The 19,995-nt window shown below is 40.1% G+C and overlaps 1 pseudogene; it reads left to right on the forward strand.

Annotated features, from left to right (window-relative positions):
- The first annotated feature begins 283 nt into the window (after positions 1-283).
- The window catches only part of LOC100971214 (transforming acidic coiled-coil-containing protein 1-like), a 114,027-nt pseudogene continuing 94,315 nt past the window's right edge, over positions 284-19,995 (forward strand).

The following is a 19,995-nucleotide window of genomic DNA, read 5'->3' on the forward strand; positions in this document are numbered from 1 at the left end:
GTCTGATTCTCCTGTCCTCTCCATGGAAGTTACATTTTCTCTAAAGGATGAGCTGAAAATTCTCCTGGTCGTTGCCAGTTGAACTTCTGCTGTGCTCTGGGAAGGCATTCTCACTCTGTTTATGTTGTCTAAGTGGAGACATGGATGTGCAGGTTTGCTAGAACCTCCTGAGGATGTGCAATGGTTCTGTTCATGCCTGAATCAGTTCTTTTGGGAGTGGACATTCTTTCTCTCCCTCATGCACAGCCTCAGGCACATGGCTTGAGCTATGGCTGCACGCAGTATGGCCATCACCCAGGTACACCCCTTCCCTAAGAAGAGGCTCTTCAGGTTACACTCGGGTACTGTTGTTATCTGGCTTATTGTCCATAGGATCAACATAGAGTCCTGAGGTCAGTTCAAACCATCAAACCAGGGATGTTACTTATTATTTGAAAACTTCTTTGGAAAGATAATCTTGGGTTGTTCAGTGGGACCAGTCTTTGACGGGCAAATCTCCAGAATACATGGGGTCAGTTCTCTCAGGTTCAGGAAGCATGTAATCTCTCTAAGATTCATTAATTAAAAAAAAGACACATGCATAGAAAAATATAACAAAATGGAAGCTCTTTATTGGATACCTACTATGGGTTATGTGCCAGGGTTTCCTCATCATTTGGGGACATGTGTGTATAAACAAGACCAGGCTATGTGGCCAGGCACTGTGTGGCTTACACCTGTAATCCCAGTGCTTTGGGAAGCCAAGTTGCGAGGATCGCTTGAAACCAGGAGTTCGAGACTAGCCTGGGCAACATAGTGAGACCCGGTCTCTGCAAAAAAAAAAAAAAGAAGAAGAAGAAGAAAGAGAAAAGAAGGAAGGAAGGAAGGAAGGAAGGAAGGAAGGAAGGAAGGAAGGAAGGAAGGAAAGAAAGGAAAGAAAGAAAGAAAGAAAGAAAGAAAGAAAGAAAGAAAGAAAGAAAAAGAAAAGAAAGAGAAAGAAAAAGAAAGGAAAGAAAGAAAAGAAAGAAAGGAAGGAAGGAAGAAAGAAAGGAAGGAAGAAAGAAAGAAAGAAAAGCTAGGAAGCTAGGGTGTGGGGGCGCATGCCTGTAGTCCACACTACTTGGGAAGCTGAGGCAGGAGGATTGCTTGAGCCCAGGAGATCCAGGCTGCAGTGAACTGTGATTGTGCTATTACATTCCAGCCTGGGCAGCAGAGCAAGACCCTGTCTCTACAAAAACAAAACAAAACAAGACAACAACAACAAAAAAGACCTGCCTATGTCTTCATGAACTTTGCAGTATAGTGGTAGAATATGTGAGGGCCTGTTCTGTCATGCTTCTTGGACACTTGGTGGGTTTACGCAACCTCAATCAGGAGCTCTGAACACCGTCAGGCCTTAGCCAAAATCTCTATAAAGTAATTTCTATGTATGAGTGCCAACTGCTAGGGGCAGTTCTGCTGAGCAAACTCTAAAGTTGTATGCATGGGCTTACAGTTATAACTCATCTGGGGCTGAGAGGAGAACTTGTTATTTGGTTTCCTGTCTCCTGATCCAGATGTTACATTTTGTCATGGGCATGGAAAGCCCCCAAACTCCCCCAAGACAGTACCTAGTTCATTCTGGGAGTTTCCAGGTGTCCTGTCTTTCGTATTTCCAGAGGAGTTAATGGAAGAGTGTAGAAACTCTGCTCTATCCTGTAGCTTCCTTGCTACACAAGTTAATTTGGGATTAGATATTTTACCTCTTGATAAAGTTTTAGTATTTTGTGAGACAAAAACTGAGTTGAGGTAGAAATATTTTTCTATCATGGGACATTACTCAGGATGCAATAAACTGTGTTTTGCTTGTGGCAAAATTTGCAAACCTTCACTCAGTGAAAAGTACATGATTTTGTTAGCGATGAAGCCAGTGAAAAGTCAAATTTACCCATTTCTTTCCACATGGGTAATTTTTTGAGCATTGCACTCCCATTTATGGCCTGTGCTCTGTTTTCATCGAGGACTATAATTAGACCAACAGGGGTGACTGTTTTAGCAAAAACTTAAAGACTCAGGAAGATACGTACCCCAGGATTGCATGAATCTAAATCTGGAGTCAGTTCTTAGTGGACTCTTTCCTTTCCCCATCCTCATTACATTTAAAAAGTATGAACTTACTGGAAGCTTTATATAAACTAACACCTAAAGTTCTCTCAACCCAAGGTTGATTTGAGCATGTGTGTGTAAGTGCGTGGTGATGTCTAGTGCCAACTGATCCTGTCTAAAAGTCATTTCCTATTCTAATTAGTAGGTCAGCAGGCAGGTTAAAATATTAATTATAAAGCTGCCATTACTTATTAGGAGAAATCAGAATTCTTAATTAAAACAGCTGCTAATTAATTTGCCCTTGACAACTCTAAGAAATAATAGAGCAAAAGAAAGACTAATCGGAGGTAAAACTGATGAAAATAGTTTAGATTTCATTTTAATCATTTGAGGAAATGTTACACTAAAAATAAGTAGCATAAATTATCAATTTGTCTAGAAAAAATTAGGACTTTTAGAAAGTTGCCAATGTGGCTATACCATTTAAAAAAATGTTTGTTTTTTTTCAGGCCCATCAATGAGAGAGACAACATTTAGATAGGAGTACTGGACATTTGAAAATTCTTACACCCTGTGATGTGACATGGAGAAGTGACCAACACAACTTTGCCAACTATACTCCATTCTTAGTAACTGCCGATTAGGAAGGATTTCTTTCTAAGTCTGTCACTAATTCAACTGTTATTCACAAGAGAAGTAGAGGCAAATGATAGCAGCTTGATTGTTGATTTTTGATTTAGATGATCAATGATGTTCAGAATAGTGTTTGTATGTGTGAGCATGGATGTGTATGTCGTGTGTGTGTCTGTGTATGTGGTGTGTGTGTCTGTGTATATTGTGTGTGTGTGTGTGCATGTGTGTGTGCAGGGTAGGTATCACCACATTCCCTGTGGTGGTATGTCTCTTCTCTGGGATTGGTTCTTCTAGAATCTCCCACCTTTTAGAACCACTTTAAGATATTTATTTATTCTCTCCAACCATCCTGGCAATCTTTTTATCCTTAAACAGGAATAATTTCCTACAGCTGAATCTATTCAGGATTTCTGTGTGTATGTGTGAAAATTTATGTGATGCTCAATCCTTTAAAAATCTTTTATTCAAGTAACTTTAAAAGTAAAACACAAGGTGTTTTATCATAAAAAGTGAGAGATGTTAGTCCACTTAATTTCTTGCTTGCTTTCTTTTGTGTCCCTAGATTACTTAGCCTCTGTTTCCAGCCAGCAGTGGAAACAGCAAGGGTGAGGGTCTTAGGAGTCGACATGTAACACCTATTACTTCCCTTTGAAGTTCAGAACCAATTTAGAGTTAAGAGCCAAGAGACACACAAATAGAGATCTTACTTCAGCTTTATTACTGATAAAACCATCTGGAGAATGTGTTTTTAAATTTGTGTGCAAATGGCTTGCTCAGACACCCTGATTGGATTAGTTGGATTCATACCCCCAGCCATGGACAGCTCTGGGCATTTCCAGGCACCACCATGGGGCCGGCCTGGCCTGCTAGGCAGAGAGAGAACCACTGTGGTTTGCAGAATATACTGTAATCAGTTTCCTCTATAACTCCTTTAGTTAGAAAAGTCACTCATCACCTGATGATAGAGGGGCCAGAAGGGCATGTTACACTCAAGTGCCTCCCCATGGAAACATGAAGAGTGAGGAATAACTGTTCTTTCCTAAGAGCAAGTAGGATTGATTAGTCCCTTGAACCACAATATGCAGTAAGACAAGCAATTTATGTAGGGACTTGAGTTCTGCAGTTAGTGTACTTATCTCTGGTAGGAGGCATTCCATGTTTTTAAAGCAGTCCTGTTCGTGTCTGTTGGCCCCTTGTTTTTTTACTTAAGCTCCTTTCACTCTCAAACATGTTCTAGTATGCCCGGCCTCGTGTGGATAATTAATTATATAATGCCCGTAGTGTCTGGAGATAAAGAAGTCAATAGATTGAATCTCCTTAGATAGTCTGACAGTAAACTTATACTTGTGTTATTCTTGGAGTTTGAGATTGTTTTCCAGGATATCCATTTGGTGGAATTTCATATTATTGAGAACTGAAACTATTCATCAGTGTGAACAATAACAACAGTGTTTGCAGCAATGAGAAACCACCACTTCCTATATGACTTTGTTGAAGACCTTTCCAGATTGCATATAATGTCCCTCTGGACTAGACTTTATTTTTTCAGAGATGGTGATTTAAAGTGAATTTCCTCCCTTTCCATGACCACACCTGCAGCATTTATTGAAGGTTTTGTCTTTTAAGACACAGGGGTTATGATGGTATTAAGTCTCCAGAAAGTGAAGCTTTCCTGGGCGATGGGAAACATAAGAAACAAACTGAGAAATGGGGGTTAAGAGTAGAACCTAAGAAGACTCCAGGACACGTCCTGGAGAAGTGATATTTATAGCAGGATATAGAAAATGATTCCAGCCCCGTAGCATGGGAAGAAATGGCTGTGTGACCGGAATCCAAGGCAAACTGTTTGCCTGCTCTCATGTATTAAGCTATAAGAGGGCAAACTGTTATCAGCAAGACTGCACATGCTCAAATATATTGCCCCTGGTTATTTAAATGTCTATTAAAAGTGTTCCAATTTAGGGTCAGGATTTGAATTTCTTCTATTAATTGATAAAAATTTGCGAGGCTCTGTCAGAAACCATTTTCTTTATCAGGGCTCCAAAGTAAAAGAGGTGTTAGCTGGGTAGCTGGGCTGCTATTCTTAGTAAACCCCCTCTCCTCCTGCTGTGCTGACATACTAATATTTTACTCAGCATTTGAAAAATCCTTTGGCTGCAATTAAAAGTCCTGTAAGTCTGAGTGGGTATACAGAGGCTAGGGTAAAAATTAAGCATTTGCTTCCCACACATTTTTTTTTTGAATATGTGACTCTTACTATACTGAGGAAGTCAGAATACCGTTCAGATATCAATGAATTTATTTATTTAAATATAATTATAAACATTTAAATCCTGAAGCACTTCTAAATGAAATGTATTTTCAGGTTTTATTTTACTGAGAGAGAAGTGCAGAGCCCAAGGAATGAATTAATTATTAGTCAAAAGATGACATAAGTGTGAAGACCAAGAGGGGAAAGGTGGTATGTTGTATTTAAGATATAAGTGGAAATTCAATATATTTAAAGCATGGAGTTTGAGAGAAAGAGAGTGGTGGGAGGTGAGTCTGAAGAGATGTAGGAACCAAATCTCCATCTAGGGGAAGGTCCCAGAAGCCATGGTAAGGATATTGGTGTTTCTAAAGGTGCCCAAGAGAGCAGGAGAGGGGAGGAGAGGTCAGAGGTGCCCAAAAAGGGGTCTGTGTCCAGAGAGCTAACTGAGCACACATGTCTATTTCCCTCTTGGTTCCACTTTCCTTTCATGACTTACAGTGCATCATTAAGAAGAGTATGTCTTAGAGAGAACTGGATGATTAGAGAAGAAGTGGTCATTGAACTAAAACTTGTGATGAATTCTTGGAAGGTAGACAGAGGTGCCAAAGCCCAAGATAGACATCAGAGAAAAGAGAGAGGAAGGTGAGAACACCTAGCTCCCATTCAGGGGAAAACATTTTGGGTAAACAATGCTACATAACTGTAGACAAAACACATGACAGTAATTTGCACTCGTTAACCTAGTTAACCTCATTTTCCAGTCATCAAAAGAAGGAGATACTGAAGCTTATTAGATCTTCAAGGAAAATCAAGATCATGGGGGAAAAACGACTGAACAATCACATAGAAAATAATTATTTAGCACTTAATTATTGCCAGGGACTCTTCTAAAACCTTTTCTTAAATTAACTCATTCACTCCTCAACAACTCTGAGAGGTACTGTTATTATCCTTAAGATGAGGGAACTGAGGAACTGAGAGGTTAAGCAATTTGCCTTTGGTTCACATAGCTAATGATGTGGAGATTTGAACTTAGGCTGTTTGTCTCCCAAGCCTATGTTCTTAAATTTGGGGAAATAGTAAAGATAATTTCCACAATGTGAAGACAGTTAGCAGCCTTAAGGATGAAAGGATGGTGCAAGTACCATGCCCAGTGAGTGACAGAGTATCAAGGCTGGTAGAGCCTGGTGAAAGCACAAGTTTTCAGAAAAGAGGGAAACAAACAATTCCTATAAAGTTAAGAAAATCACATTGACACCAGACTTCTCATTGGTAGAGATCACAAAGCCCTTTTCAAAAGTGGGTCAAACTGGCAGGCTGAGCACATATCCTTCCTTCCCTTTCTGTCAAAAGATGGGACATTGTCTTCAACTTTGAATGACTTACACAGCAAAACATTCAAATTTATGGAAAGAAATGAAGACAATTTTAGACATGCCAGACTCATGGTTTACTATACAACAACCATTTCAGAAAGAATTATTCAGTAATAGCATCAAAATGAAAAATAAATCAAAGAAATAAGGTAGTAATCAAAATAAGAGTTAAGTAACTACTGACATATATAAGGAAAGTAGTAACCATTCGGAACTAAAAACAATGGTATATGTTGCTGGAGGAGCAGTGTGGGGAGGGTGAGTATGGCAGCATAGTGCGATTTCTTTTTGTTTCTGGAGAAAATATAAAAGTAAACAAGCTTAGTTTTGTGTGTATTTTCTTTTAGAGATGGGGTTTCACCATGTTGCCCAGGTTGGACTCAAATTCTTGAGCTCAAGTGATCCTTCAACCTCAGCCTCTTGAGTAACAAGGATTCTAGTCACATTCCACTGTGGCTGGCTGCATACAAATATGTGAAGAGCAATTATTACAAACACAGTATTAGGATTTATTACTTCTAGACCACTAGAGGGGAAAATGGGATGAAGAATAAACAATGAAACCAAAGACAAGGAAGTGAAATAAATAAAAACAAAAATTAAAAAGAGAAAACAGAACCAACAATGAATGTGAAATAGAAACAAATAATACAGCAGAATTAAGTTTGAATATAACATTAATCCCAATTAATATAAATAAGTGAAATTCTGCTCTTCAAAAATGGGTACTCTGAGAATAGACAAGCAAGTCAAATCCCACAAACCGCTGTAACAGGGTTTGAAAAACAATAATAAGTTTTTTCCTCAAATAAATGATACTCCAGTGTCATGCACAAATCTTAATTCTGTACTTTTAAATAGACATTAAAAATTATTCCTAATTTATTAAAAGAAAAATCTTACTTGATCATGATGTGTTTTACTCAACAATAGAAGGATGACTCAACATTCAGAAATATATTACTTTAGCTCAGTGTAACATAGATTAAAGAAGAAATCACATTCACTCATAGAAATATATTAGTTGTATTCTTGTAAATGCAGCTCTTTCTCATTGATTTATAAAAGCTCCTTATGTATTCTGGATATTACTAATGGTTCCTCGATGTTTATATTGCAATGATTTCTTCTTTTTAAAGTAATATCCTCTATTTTGAATAATTTAGAATATTATCATTTTAATACTATAAATATTGTTAATACTGCTATTTTATCTTCTGGATTATTAAATATTGTTGAAGATGGGCTTTCCTTATCCTAGGTTTTTAAACAATTCTCTCATATTTTCTTCCACTACTTTTATAATTGTTGGCTACATTGCTGTTTGTAAGACTGATAAACTGGGAACCAACTGAATGTTGTTGGTGAAATCATGGTGCATTCATATGATGGGATACTTCTGAGCTCAAATGAATAATCAGAGTTATATGAAATAATATGGAAAGAGCTCCAAAACACAGTCAGTAGAAAAAGCAAATCACAGAGTAAAATATAATGACTACATTAAGGTAAGAAAGTCTTTATGGAATACAAATGCACAGAGAATGTCTACAATGGAATATACCAATGCATTTCAAACTGTGGGAAGGGGAATTCAATTGGTTGGTACTCTGAATTCTATATTATTTGAAATCAGGAAGATAATGTTAGAATAATTTAAAAGGAGGGAAATATAAGAAAACAGAGGCAGCTGTTGATCAAGCTTTTACAGCATCTGACTCAGGCAAGGTTCCTGTTATCTAGGCTAGTGCCTCTCTAGTACTTAACCTGGGCAATTGTAAGAGCCCTGGGCCAATAAAATAACCAGGAGGGCTGGGGTATCCCTGCTTCCAGGCTCAAGCCACCCCCCCATCTCAGCCTCCCAAAGGGCTGGGATTATAGGTGTGAGCCACTGCAACCACCACATAAGGTTCATGAACCTCTGTGGACCCTGGGAGAGTCAGCCTAGGGCAGGAACCAGCTCGACAACTATATGGACCAGAGACACCTGGGTTTAAATCCAAGCTCCACCCTTTGGAATTTGTTTGCAGGAAACAGACTATGATGCATTTCTTAAGGTGCAGGTAGGTTAAATGTGATGCATTTTCTAGCACAGTGCCTGGTTACTTTATTTTATTTTGGATTATAAAATGAAGATTTCTAAGGCTCTTTACGATTCTAATATTTTTATGGGTCTTTTGAATCTGGGAAATGTGGTTGGGGGAAGAGCTCTATTAGACATTATTGTCAGGTAAATGAAGAGCATTTACTATAGTAGCTTCTCACTGAGGCCTGCTAGATTAGATTAATTATATGCTGTGGATTAAACTGGATTTTAATTATGAGCTCAAATAAGATCCTGGTGTCATTCATCTATGTTAATGTTAAGATTTTTCTTTTTCTAATGGTTCTGACAGAAAGAGGGAAAGACTATTCTTGGAACATGAATAAGGCATATATAGCCACAGCTATACATACCTTTAATTACAACCAGGAAGAGTTCAGAGGGGAGAAAAGAAGATGAGGTATATGATCCCATGATATGCTAATTAGAATTTTTCATATATGTTGGTTTGCAAAATACTACTGAATACTCATTAGGTATTTTTGCAAAGACATTGAAGAGGAAATTCGTACTGCTTTATGAACCTCCAGTCTCTCTGAAGATAGCAACTTTCCAAACCACACTGGTCAGGATGAAAAAATGACTTTCTGCAATTGCTCTACAGTCAGAACTTTGCGATTACAGTGACTGAAGTGAAAGTGCTGACTAAGGGCTCTATAGGAAGGTGACATGTGCAGAATTATAATAAGAAGGTGGCAATGATTCAACCATGGGTCATTTGGCAACTCTCATTAGCAGGTGACAGGGCTGTGGTGAAGGGAAAAGGAGAATCATTCCAATTATGTCCCATAGCTTTTACTTGTTCCTCCAATTCCATGCCTTTCTCAATTTTGCTTTTTTTTTTTTTTTTCAGGGTCTCACTCTGTCACCCAGGCTAGGTAGAGTGTGGTGGCACAATGGCAGCTCACTTCAGTCTCAACCTCCTGGGCTCAAGCAAATCCTCCCACCTCAGCCTTCTAAGTAGCTAGGAATATAGGCACATGCCTTCATGTCCGGCTAATTTTCTTCTTCTTCTTCTTATTTTTTTGTAGAGACAGGGTCTCATTATGTTTCCCATGCTGGTCTCGAACTCCTGGGCTCAAGCCATCCCTCCATCTCGGCCTGCCAAAGTGATGGGATTACAGGTGTGAGCCATTGCAACCAACAATTTTGCTTTTCAGTGTAGTTGTTTGCATACTTGCCTCCCCAGTAAGATTTTAAAGGTGTGCAAAGGCATAAACTAGACACGTATTCATCAGTGACCCCTATAGCACTTAGCAGGATACTTTGCGGGAATATTCTGCAGTAATTGCTGCTTCATAAATGTTGGTTGGATTATATCTTCAAATATCTGGTCCTGTGGATTTATTCCACAGATGCTGGATTAAACATTTGGCTATAAGCATAAACAGACATGTGGGATAGGCTTTGTGCTTGGCCTGAAAGAGTTTCACTCTTTTTAAAAAATTAAAGTTTTAAAATATATTTTGGAGACAGAGTCTCATTCTGTCACTCAAGGCTGGAGTGCCATGATGCTATCACAGGTCACTGCAGCCTCAAACCCCTGGGCTCAAGTGATCCTCACACCTCAGCCTCCCAAGTAGCTGGGACTACAGTTGTGAGCCACCATGCCCTGCTAATGTTTTCATTTTTGTAGAGGTCTTGTTATGTTACCCAGGATGGTCTTAAACTCCTGTCCTCAAGCGATCCCCTGCCACCTCAGCATCCCAAAATGTTGGGATCACAGGCGTGAGCCACAGCACCTGGCAGGAAACGGACTCTTTATTAAATCTGTGAGTCCCATTTTGCGCTTAACAGAGTGACTTGAGTGTATTGCTTGTCAGGAGCCATAGTCGGAGAGCTGTGCTCCAAACCAGTATGATTTTTAAAAACTTCCTGAAGAGAGGAAACAAAGGCACTGAAATCAGCTTTGAGTTGACTGGTTCTAATTTTGAACACCTCTTGGTATCAGTAAATCCTTCAGTCTCCAATCTCACAAGGTGCCTTTTAATCCTCCGTACTCTCTCTTTTCTCGTGGGAGAGATGGATTTTGGCCACTTTGCTATGTTATGTGGAACCATTTATGCTCTTGACTGTGGTAGCAGTATGACCTCGCAGCTTCGGGTGAGGTTTGAGCCAAATCATGCATTGGTCTGTTTTCCCCATTAACTGGTGAACTGTAGAGTTAGAGCTATGGATGTAGATTACATTTTGAAGCTTAGTCATCAGCAAGAGCCTGATTAATTTCTTTAGCTCTGATATTAGTCCAAAGCCAGAGGCTTTCAGTTTGGTGAAAAACATTAACTGCCTCCTTCATTTGGGCTGATTGATTGGTGGCTGAACAGAAGGCATTTCTTCCAGTCCACAGTGAATGTGAATTTTCCTTCAGATGCTCCCACTGAAAGCGTAAGCTTTGTTTACTCATGCAAGGAGTGAAAAGATCAGATTCCTTTTCTGCTCAACTGTTCTTAACAGCTTTCTCAGAATCTTAATTTTCCTCTTCTCCTCCCAGCCAGCAAGGAGAGATGGTGGCAAGACACTGACTTTGAATTGAGGGATGGGATTGAAGACTGCTCCTGCTTCTTCCTTGGTCAATGCATTAATAACCAGCTCAGAAAATAATATGTCAACCAGATTTTCTCTCTCAGCAGTGAATAACATCTCAGAATACCTTGGATGTGCTCACAACTGCGTGCGTTATTTGCGATTGGTCCTTGCTTTCCCTCCCCAGTGTGAAGATTCATTTCCTCTTCCTTTTCCTTAGCAGAGTTGAAATATTTCCTGCTCGCCTGAGTATGAAGGGATCACATGTTTGTCCTTGTGTTTCAGCTCTGCAGTATAAATGCTTGATGTAACCACTTAACAGGATTGAATTTTATCCGAACCATTTAAAAGTTGGGGCAAACAATGAAAATGACTAAAATAGCTAAGTTATCTTCTAGTCTTAGTAGCTACTTAAATGTCAGTTGGGTAAATTTGATGTAAGCATTTGGTTTTAATTAATATATATATATATATTTTTTGGTAGAGGTGGGGTGGGCTCCTGCTATATTTGTTAGGCTGGTCTTGAACTCCTGGGCTCAAGCAATCCTCCCACTTTCGGCCTCCCAAAGTGCTGGCTTTACAGGCATGAGCTACCATGCCTAGACTGTTGGGTAAATTTCCATTGCCTGCTACTTGTACTGAAACCAGAAATATTGAAAGGGATGATTACTACTTTAGCCAAGAATTAAGCTTAAAATCTGAATTGAGGTCAAAGTATAATAATCCTAGTTAACATTAATCTGAGTGATGGTGAATAACACATTTTTGAATTATTTTATGTGTATTATTTCACTTCATTTTAGCAACAACCCGAAGGGATAAGTGCTATCATTATTATTATTACTACTATTTTGCAGTTGAAGCAATTTCAGATTGGAGAGTTAAGTAACTTTACCCAAGATTACATGACCAGGAAATAGAGAAGGTGGGACTCTAACTGCAGTCTACATTTTACAGGTGACTATGGAATGCCACTATATTGTATTTCCAGGTAAACTGTGAATGGTTGAAATATGCTCCCGTTGTCTGCTAACTGCTTAATGCCAGCTTCTGGGGTGCTATTTTCTCAAAAGATGTAATTGGCATCAGGATGGCCCTTCTCATCTTAACATTTGCTTTCATGTAGATTCTAGAATGTTTGCAAATACTTGTATCTTAGTCCATGGGTAGATGATTGTTTTAGCAGAAAAGGATTTATGTCACTTTATAGAAGCATAGGGGTTTAAGATTGCCCTTGAAGAATGGGCAGGGCTTGGAACAATTAAATGGAGTGATGCTAGTCAGTTGAACTATCTACTGCCACAGGCTGTGGTCTAGATGAACTAAGCCTTTTCAACATTATCTTCAAAAGTCATGATTTTCTTTTTCTGTGAAAAAGAAATTAAATTGTGTATAGATTATTCTGCTTTATTTTTATTTTTATTTATTTAGTTAGTTAGTTATTTATTTAGTTATTTATTTTATTTTATTTTTTTGAGACCGAGTTTCCCTCTGTTGCCCAAGCTGGAGTGCAGTGGTGCAATCTTGGCTCACTGCAAGCTCCGCCTCCCGGGTTCATGCCATTCTACTGCCTCAGCCTCCCAGGTAGCGGGGACTACAGGCGCCTGCCGCCAGGCCTGGCTAATGTTTTGTATTTTTAGTAGAGACGGGGGTTTCACCGTGTTAGCCAGGATCCTCTCTATCTCCTGACCTCGTGATCTGCCCACCTCGGCATCTCAAAGTGCTGGGATTACAGGAGTGAGCCACCGCACCCGGCCAGATGATTCTCCTTTTATACAAAGCTCAAAAGGTAGGGCCTTGAGAGAAGATGGATTTCTAAGGGTGAAGCTCTGTGGCAAAAGTCTGTTACAATGTGTTATAATGCTCACATTCAAGTTGGAAGGTCATATTTAAACCTAACTATGCAGATACGTATCTAATGAGCTGGGTATAGGAAGACACAGAAGAGCTTTGCAGCGTTCCCACTCTCAAAGACTTTACAAACAGCTTGGTGTGACAAGACCTGCAACATTAGACAACTAGAGAACACAGTATGAGGCAGTGAAAGTTATGGGCGGTGAGGGCTGCGTGTCTTATAGCCCCAGGAAGGGCTTCTTGGATATGGTAACACTTCAGATTTGCCTGGAAGAATGGGCAGAGTCTGGATGGATAAAGAGAAACAGGGATAGCAAGTTGAGAGGCCAATATTAGCAAACAGGATGGCAGAGAGGGAATGCTGCTTTGGTGGGGGCCATCATCCAGTTCTTCTTCAGTTATATAATAATGAGAAATTGGATTTGCAGTTCTCAAACTTTATGGATCCAGGATCCCTTTACACTGTTAAAAATTACTGAACACATCAAAGATTTTTTTTGTGTGTATGTGGGTAATTTTTATTGGTATTTACTGGATTTGAAGTTGAAATAAGTAACATAGTTTTATGAAAAATAACTCCATTTTTGGAAAAAAAATTAGCAAGAAGGCTGGTATTGTTTTTGAAAATCTTAATAGAAGACAGCTGGCTTGTTTTATTCACTTCTGCATTTAATCTGTTGCAATATGTTGTTTTGTCTGTAGGAGCTGAAGGAAATCTGACCTCACAAAGATATGTGGTTAGAAAGGGGAGACATAGTTTAACAGTACTTTCCAAATTGTTGTGAATATTCTTTGATAGTATCTATAGTATAGAATTTGGCAAGAAGCGATTTCTTAAATGTTGGTTACAATGTGGAATCTGAAAGTTTGTCAATAAACCTTCATATTCTGCTGTGTTATAATCCACTGGCCCATCATGCAGTGTGTGATTTTACCTGTGTGTGATTTTGTAACACCATGCATTGGCCATTTGGAAAATATTTGTTCACTGAGTTGTGCAGATCTTCCTAACCCTGACACATTTCATTAAACAGCAGCAAAAGATCACATTTAGGCCGGGTGGTGGCTCACCCCTATAATCTCAGCACTTTGCGAGGCCAAGGTGGGAGGATCGCTTGAGCCCAGGAGTTTGAGACTAGCCTGAGCAACAAGCAAGAGCCCATCTTTGCAAAATTAAAATTAAAATATTAGTTGGGTGTGGTGGTGCATGCCTGTGGTCACAGAAACTCGGAAGGCTGAGGTGGGAGGATCTGCTGAACCCAGGTGGTTGGTGATGCTGCAGTGAGCCATGAGTGCACCACTGCACTCCAGCCTAGGCAAGAGAGTGAGACCCTGTCTCAAAAAAAGTCACATTTGTTAATATCATCCCTCCTTTGTATTAGAAAAGTCTCTAAGTATTCAAAAGCTATCAAGCTGATGGTGGCAGATACAAGCTTTGCAACATTCTAATTTTCATTTGAAATCTACAAAAATTTTACATCATTGGCAGCAAGTTCTGTCAGTCATTTTCCTTGAAATGACAGGGTCATATAATTCATTTTAGAGAGAATGCCTGACAAATACTCAACTCTGAGTAGCTGTAGTTTTCTGTCAATAGTTCTTTCAAGTAAAAATGTATTTCATGAAAAAAGTAGCTAGTTTTGCTCACACTTTGAATGACTGCACAAGTACTCGACCTTCCTTGGTAGGCAGCAAAAGTGCTTTATGCATGCTTCCTGTTTAGACACACTGAATGTTAGAAATTGCGCTCACATTGAGATTTAGTAAAATTAATAAATTTACTTCATTGTATCAAGGAAATTCTTAAGTTCTTAGGTGACATTGACTCCCCCTCCTCCTCCTTCTCCTTCTTCTTCCTCTTCTTCTTTATTTACTGCAAGCATGTGGCAGCAAAGACTACAATGAATGACCACCTGTAGTACAGTGTGTGCTGCTGCCTTGATTTTTGTGATGGTGTCACCATTCTACCCACCTTTATTTTTGCACCACCAATGCAAATGTCAACAAAATGAGAAAGAAGCAAATAATTATTTTTGTTATTATAAAACAGTTTGGCCTCATGCAGTCCCTGAAGGGGCTCTGGAGCCCTCAGGAGTCTGTGAACACACTCAGAGAACTACTGACTTAAATTCATAAACAGTCAAGGTGGGTGGATCACCTGAGGTCAGGAGTTCGAGACCAGCCTGGCTAACATGGCAAAACCCCATCTCTACTAAAAATACAAAAATTAGTCTGGTCCAGTTGTGTGTGCTTGTAATATTAGCTACTTGGGAGGCTGAGGCAGGAGAATCACTTGAACCCAGGATGTGGAGGCTGCAGTGAGCTGAGATCATACCACTGCACTTCAGCCTGAGTGATAGAGCAAGACTTCATCTCAAAAAAAAAAATTACAAACAGTGCCTTCTATACTAGGCATTTTTTCTTTGATTTAAATGTGTTAAATTATTTAATTCTCACAACTCTTTTTAGGATATAAGGTTAATATTCTCAGTTTACACATGAGGGAACTGAGGCTCAGAGGTTTCTCAGGTCACACAGATGTGACATAGCAGAGGCTCACTCTGGCTTTAGCCCATGGTGTATTGACCTAGCTTATGAACTCAGCTGTATCATTGCCATTTGTGTATAACAGAGGTCTAAGTGGATGCAGCCCAAGTCTCAGGTTCAGAGTGGTCCTCTGAATGGAGTGGTCCTGTGTCAGTCAACATGATGATAAGACAGAGAAAGCATTGAAAAAGCATGGACAGTGTGTAGGGAACCCTTATAGGTTTCTAGTGCTATATGCCTTCTGCTCACCACCTTTCTCCATCCTTGTTGACTGGCACACAGGCAGTTTCCCAGGACAAGCAACAATGGGCCACCTTGCAACCCTCGGCCTGTAAAGAAAAAGATGGCTTTGTGCAGAAGGTCACCTGCAGAACCTTGGTTGTGGGATGTTGTCAGTCAGCCCGTGGCCACGTTGCAGGGTGGAACTCTGGGGATTGTATTCTCTATCTGCTATAACTTAGACATGGTTTGTTTGTCCCCACTAAATCTCATGTTGAAATTTGGAGGTGGGGCCTAATGGGAAGTGTTTGGGTCATGCGAGCAGATCCCTCATGAGTAGGTTAACGCCCTCCTTCAAGGTGAATGAGTTCTCTATTAGTTCTCATGAAAGCTGGTTGTTAAAAAGAACCCAACATCTCCCCTCTCTTTCTTGCTTCCTCTCTTACCATGTGATCTCTGCACACACTGTTTCCCTTTCACCTTCTACCATGAGTTGAAGCAGAAGCCCTCACCAGAAGCCAAGCAGATGTTGGTACCTTGCTTCTTGCACATTCTGCAGAACTGTGAGCCAAATAAACCTCTTTTCCTTATAAATTAGCCAGCCTCAGATATTCCATTAGAGCAACACAAAATGGACTAAGACAACAACCTGTCTCCCTCCCTCTGGTCTCTGGCTGCATCTCCTGCTGGAAGCCAGGGAGCAGGGGCTAAAGTCTTTGAGCTGTTCTCTGATGTTACTGATTGATACAAGTCAGCCAGAATTATGAAGGAGTTAGGTATAGGGCTAGAAGGGAAAGTAGAGGGTATCTAGCACCATGAACTTGTAAGAGTTCCTTCCTTTGATTGCCATATCTTATATTTCAACTTGGGATTAAAGTCTATACTTTATTCATACAGCTGGAAGGTGAACTAGAATTTGTTCACAACTGTGTTGTGGACATATTTCAGACATGACAATGATTTTCATTGGCCTGTCATGCCAAGTAGTTCTTTTTATATAGATGTGGCTCTGGCTCCCTGCTTATAGGGTTTGGGACAGAGTTACCCTTCCATCGAGTGTGGTAACCTACTTGTTACTCCTTCCCCATCTGCAGGAATTCAACTCCTTGTATGAGGCATTGCCTCAAGATGAAGAGCTTCCAGCTCCCCACCTGGTGTCCCTAAGTGGCAGCAGAGGCTGCTGCTGTATTCCTGAGTCCTAGTTTTATGCATCCATTTGTCTCAGATCTCATCAGTCCTTCCTCTTCAATTGATTCAAGGCCTCAACCCCAAATGCTTCCTGCATTGCTCTGCAGCACCCTCCAGCCCTACTGATGCCCATCAAGTCATAGGAATCACACTTGTCCTCTATGGAGACCCAAACATTAAATAATTAAAACAATGAGAGATTTGGGAAGCAAAGTCGATGCACTTTTCTGCATAGCCACAGAGCTGAGTCATCTAAGCTCTGTACAGATTCATCAGTTGAAATTGTCTGTGATGGTTAATTTTCTGTGTTAACTTGGCTTGGCAATGGTGCCCAGTTGTTGTCTACATATTGCTGTGAAGTTATTTTTTAAACATGATTAACATTTAAATTGGCAGACTTTGAGTAAAGCTGATTACCTTCCATAGTGTGAGTGGCCCTCACCCAATCGTTGAAGACGTTAAGAGAGAAAACTGAGATCCCTCAAAGAGGAAGGAATTCTGCCTCCAAATTGCTTTCCTTTGGGCTTGAGTTGCAACATTAACTTTTTCCTTAGTATCTGGCCTGCTGACCTGCCCTGCATATTTAGGACTTGCCAGCCCCTACAATCACATGGGCCAATTCCTTAAAATAATTATCTCTCTCTGTCTCCCTCTGTGTGTGTGTGTGCACGTAGGGTTTTCTTATTATGTTAAATTAATAAGTAAATTTCGATTTAAAAGAATTATCAGCTTTAATTTCTATGATGGAAAATCTTCAGATTTTCATACTGAGATTAAAAAATGTTTGGGAATGTGGATGTATACCCTAAGGTGTAAATGGGGAATGTTTGTAGAGTACTCTGACATCATCTGACATGGCAGCTCCCCAGCCATGGTGGTGGTGATAGAAATATAAATGATGACAGCAGCAGCAGTGTGATAGTCACGGTGGAGGGAGATTGCTTTTCTGCAGCCATGCTTCTGGCATCTCCCAACCTGGGTGGGACCCAGCTGAAGATCATCAGAGAAACCAGCCATTTCTGAGAGCAAGGCAATCAGTGGGCATTTACTGGAGGGTGTCTAGGTTCTTAACATTTCACTGTTATTTGGGCTCATGGGATCATAAGAATGACAAAATAAAGAGAAGTCCTCATTTCTGACCACAAGAAGCTTGACACAATTCCAGTAAGTCTTGGATTGAAAGGAGAGACATGTTTTCATGTGTTTATATTCCCTTAACAACCAATATACCTTGACATTGAAGAGCCAAGATGTGAGTGGGAGGTAGTGCTATGGTTTGTATGCATTTCCCAGAGTTTATGTGTTGGAAACTTAATCCTCAATGCAATGGTGTTGAGAGGTGGGACTTTTAAAAAGTGATTAGGTTATGAGGGCTCTGCACTTATAATGGATTAATGCTGTTATCATGGGAGATCATGGGAATGGATTCCTAATAAAAGGATGAGCTTGGCCCCCTTTTCGTCTCTCTATTTGTCTGTCTCTCTTTCTCTCTCCACCTCTCTTGTGTGTGCACACATTTTCTTGGGCATATGTGCCCTCTTGCCCTTCCACCTTCTTCCATGAGATGATGTAGCAAGAAGGTTCTCACCAGATGCCATCCCCTTGACCAGTCTCCAGAACTATAAGAAATAAATCTCTGTTTTCTATAAATTACCCAGTTTCAAGTATTCCATAATAGCAGCACAAAATCAACTAAGACAGTGGAGGAGTAGGAGTCTGAAATAGTTTGACATTTTAGTGGACAGTCAGAAAGTATTGTACCAAATGCAGGTGGTACAGAAAGTGAACTTCCTCAGGAAAAAAAAGTAAGATACTGTTGACATCTTATAGAGCTCAGTCTCTGCCAGCATTGATGAAACCTCATGAGATCCAGATGGCTTCAAAACTGACTACAAGCAAGGTGGCTGGTGCAGTGGCCCACCTCTCCTGTAAAATAGGACAGACTCTCCCTTGCGAATAAACATACTGTTTGAAAAGTAAAGTACAGCTTAAATCCCAATGGGAAGTTCAGTGCCAACAGCATGGTTATGGTGAATCCCATTTTAAAACAAACAGTCTTTTTGGAAAATTGCGTATTTCAGGTTGCAAGTCCGGTCCTATCACTCACTGCCTTAGTCCACCACAACTATGTTGCAGAGAGAAAGGATTCATTCATTCATTCATTGCACATAATTTCAGAGGGTTGCTTTTTAAAACGCCTGCTCTAAGCTGGAGGTGGATATAGCAAGTTGGAACACGTTGACTTATTTAGTTTCCAGTAACCCTTGGTAATGACTGCAATAAAGACAAATGCAATTAGCCTGGCCCAGAAGGGTGGCTCCTCTCATGGATGCAGATGAGCTGAGTGGGAGCTCAGAGGATTTCTTTTGCAATTAGAATTTGAGGGCAAGTGAAGTTCTGCCAAAAACCCAGCCCAGTGACCCAAACGAGGTGGTCAGCCTTCTTGGGGGCAGCTCAGCTTTCCCGTAGGCAGCTCAGCCTCTGGAGGCCCCTGACACTCTAGGCTGAATCACTTCTCCCATATGGCTTTCAGTTCTGGTTTTCAGGTAGCCTAGAAGGGAAACATGCAACAGAAGCTGTCTGGACTGTGGATCTCAAACCAGCACTCCATACTTGGCCCCTTTGTGCAGAGCCCAGGCTGCATGCTGTACATGGGATGGTGGCATGTGGGAGATTTTGTTGCACACAAATAATAAAGTGGTAAAGAATCATTCGATAGGCAGTTAGGCCAGCGAGTAGGAGTTCATAAAGTGGGAGAGGAAATTATCCATTCCTGTGGGAGAAAAAATTTTGGTCCTGGAGAAAATGAATGCGACAAATTGTCCTAATTCAGGGGCTGTTCCTTCCTTTACACTAGACCAGGGGTCTTAAAAGACAGAGGCCAGGTCTTTGTCACACTTGTGTCCACAAGGCTTGGTGCATAGTAAGTTCTCTATGAATATGTGTTTGCTGAACTCAATTGGAACTTTAAAAAAAATTTTATTTGGAAATTCAAACTTAAAGAATAGATTCAAGGAAAAGTAAAGAGAACAACTCTATATATTTGACTCAGATTCACTATTGTTTGTTGAAATTTCATTTGCATGTGCTTTTGTCTCACTTCCTCTCTTTTTCTATATTTGTAATATCATTTTTTCCTGAATCATTTGAGAGAAGGTTGCATATATCATGGTTGTTTATCCTCAAATGCTTTAGTGTGTGTGTGCTAAGAATAAACATATAACTAACCTCAGTAA

Source organism: Pan paniscus, chromosome 8, assembly GCF_029289425.2.
Source record: "Pan paniscus chromosome 8, NHGRI_mPanPan1-v2.0_pri, whole genome shotgun sequence".
Lineage (NCBI taxonomy): Eukaryota > Metazoa > Chordata > Mammalia > Primates > Hominidae > Pan > Pan paniscus.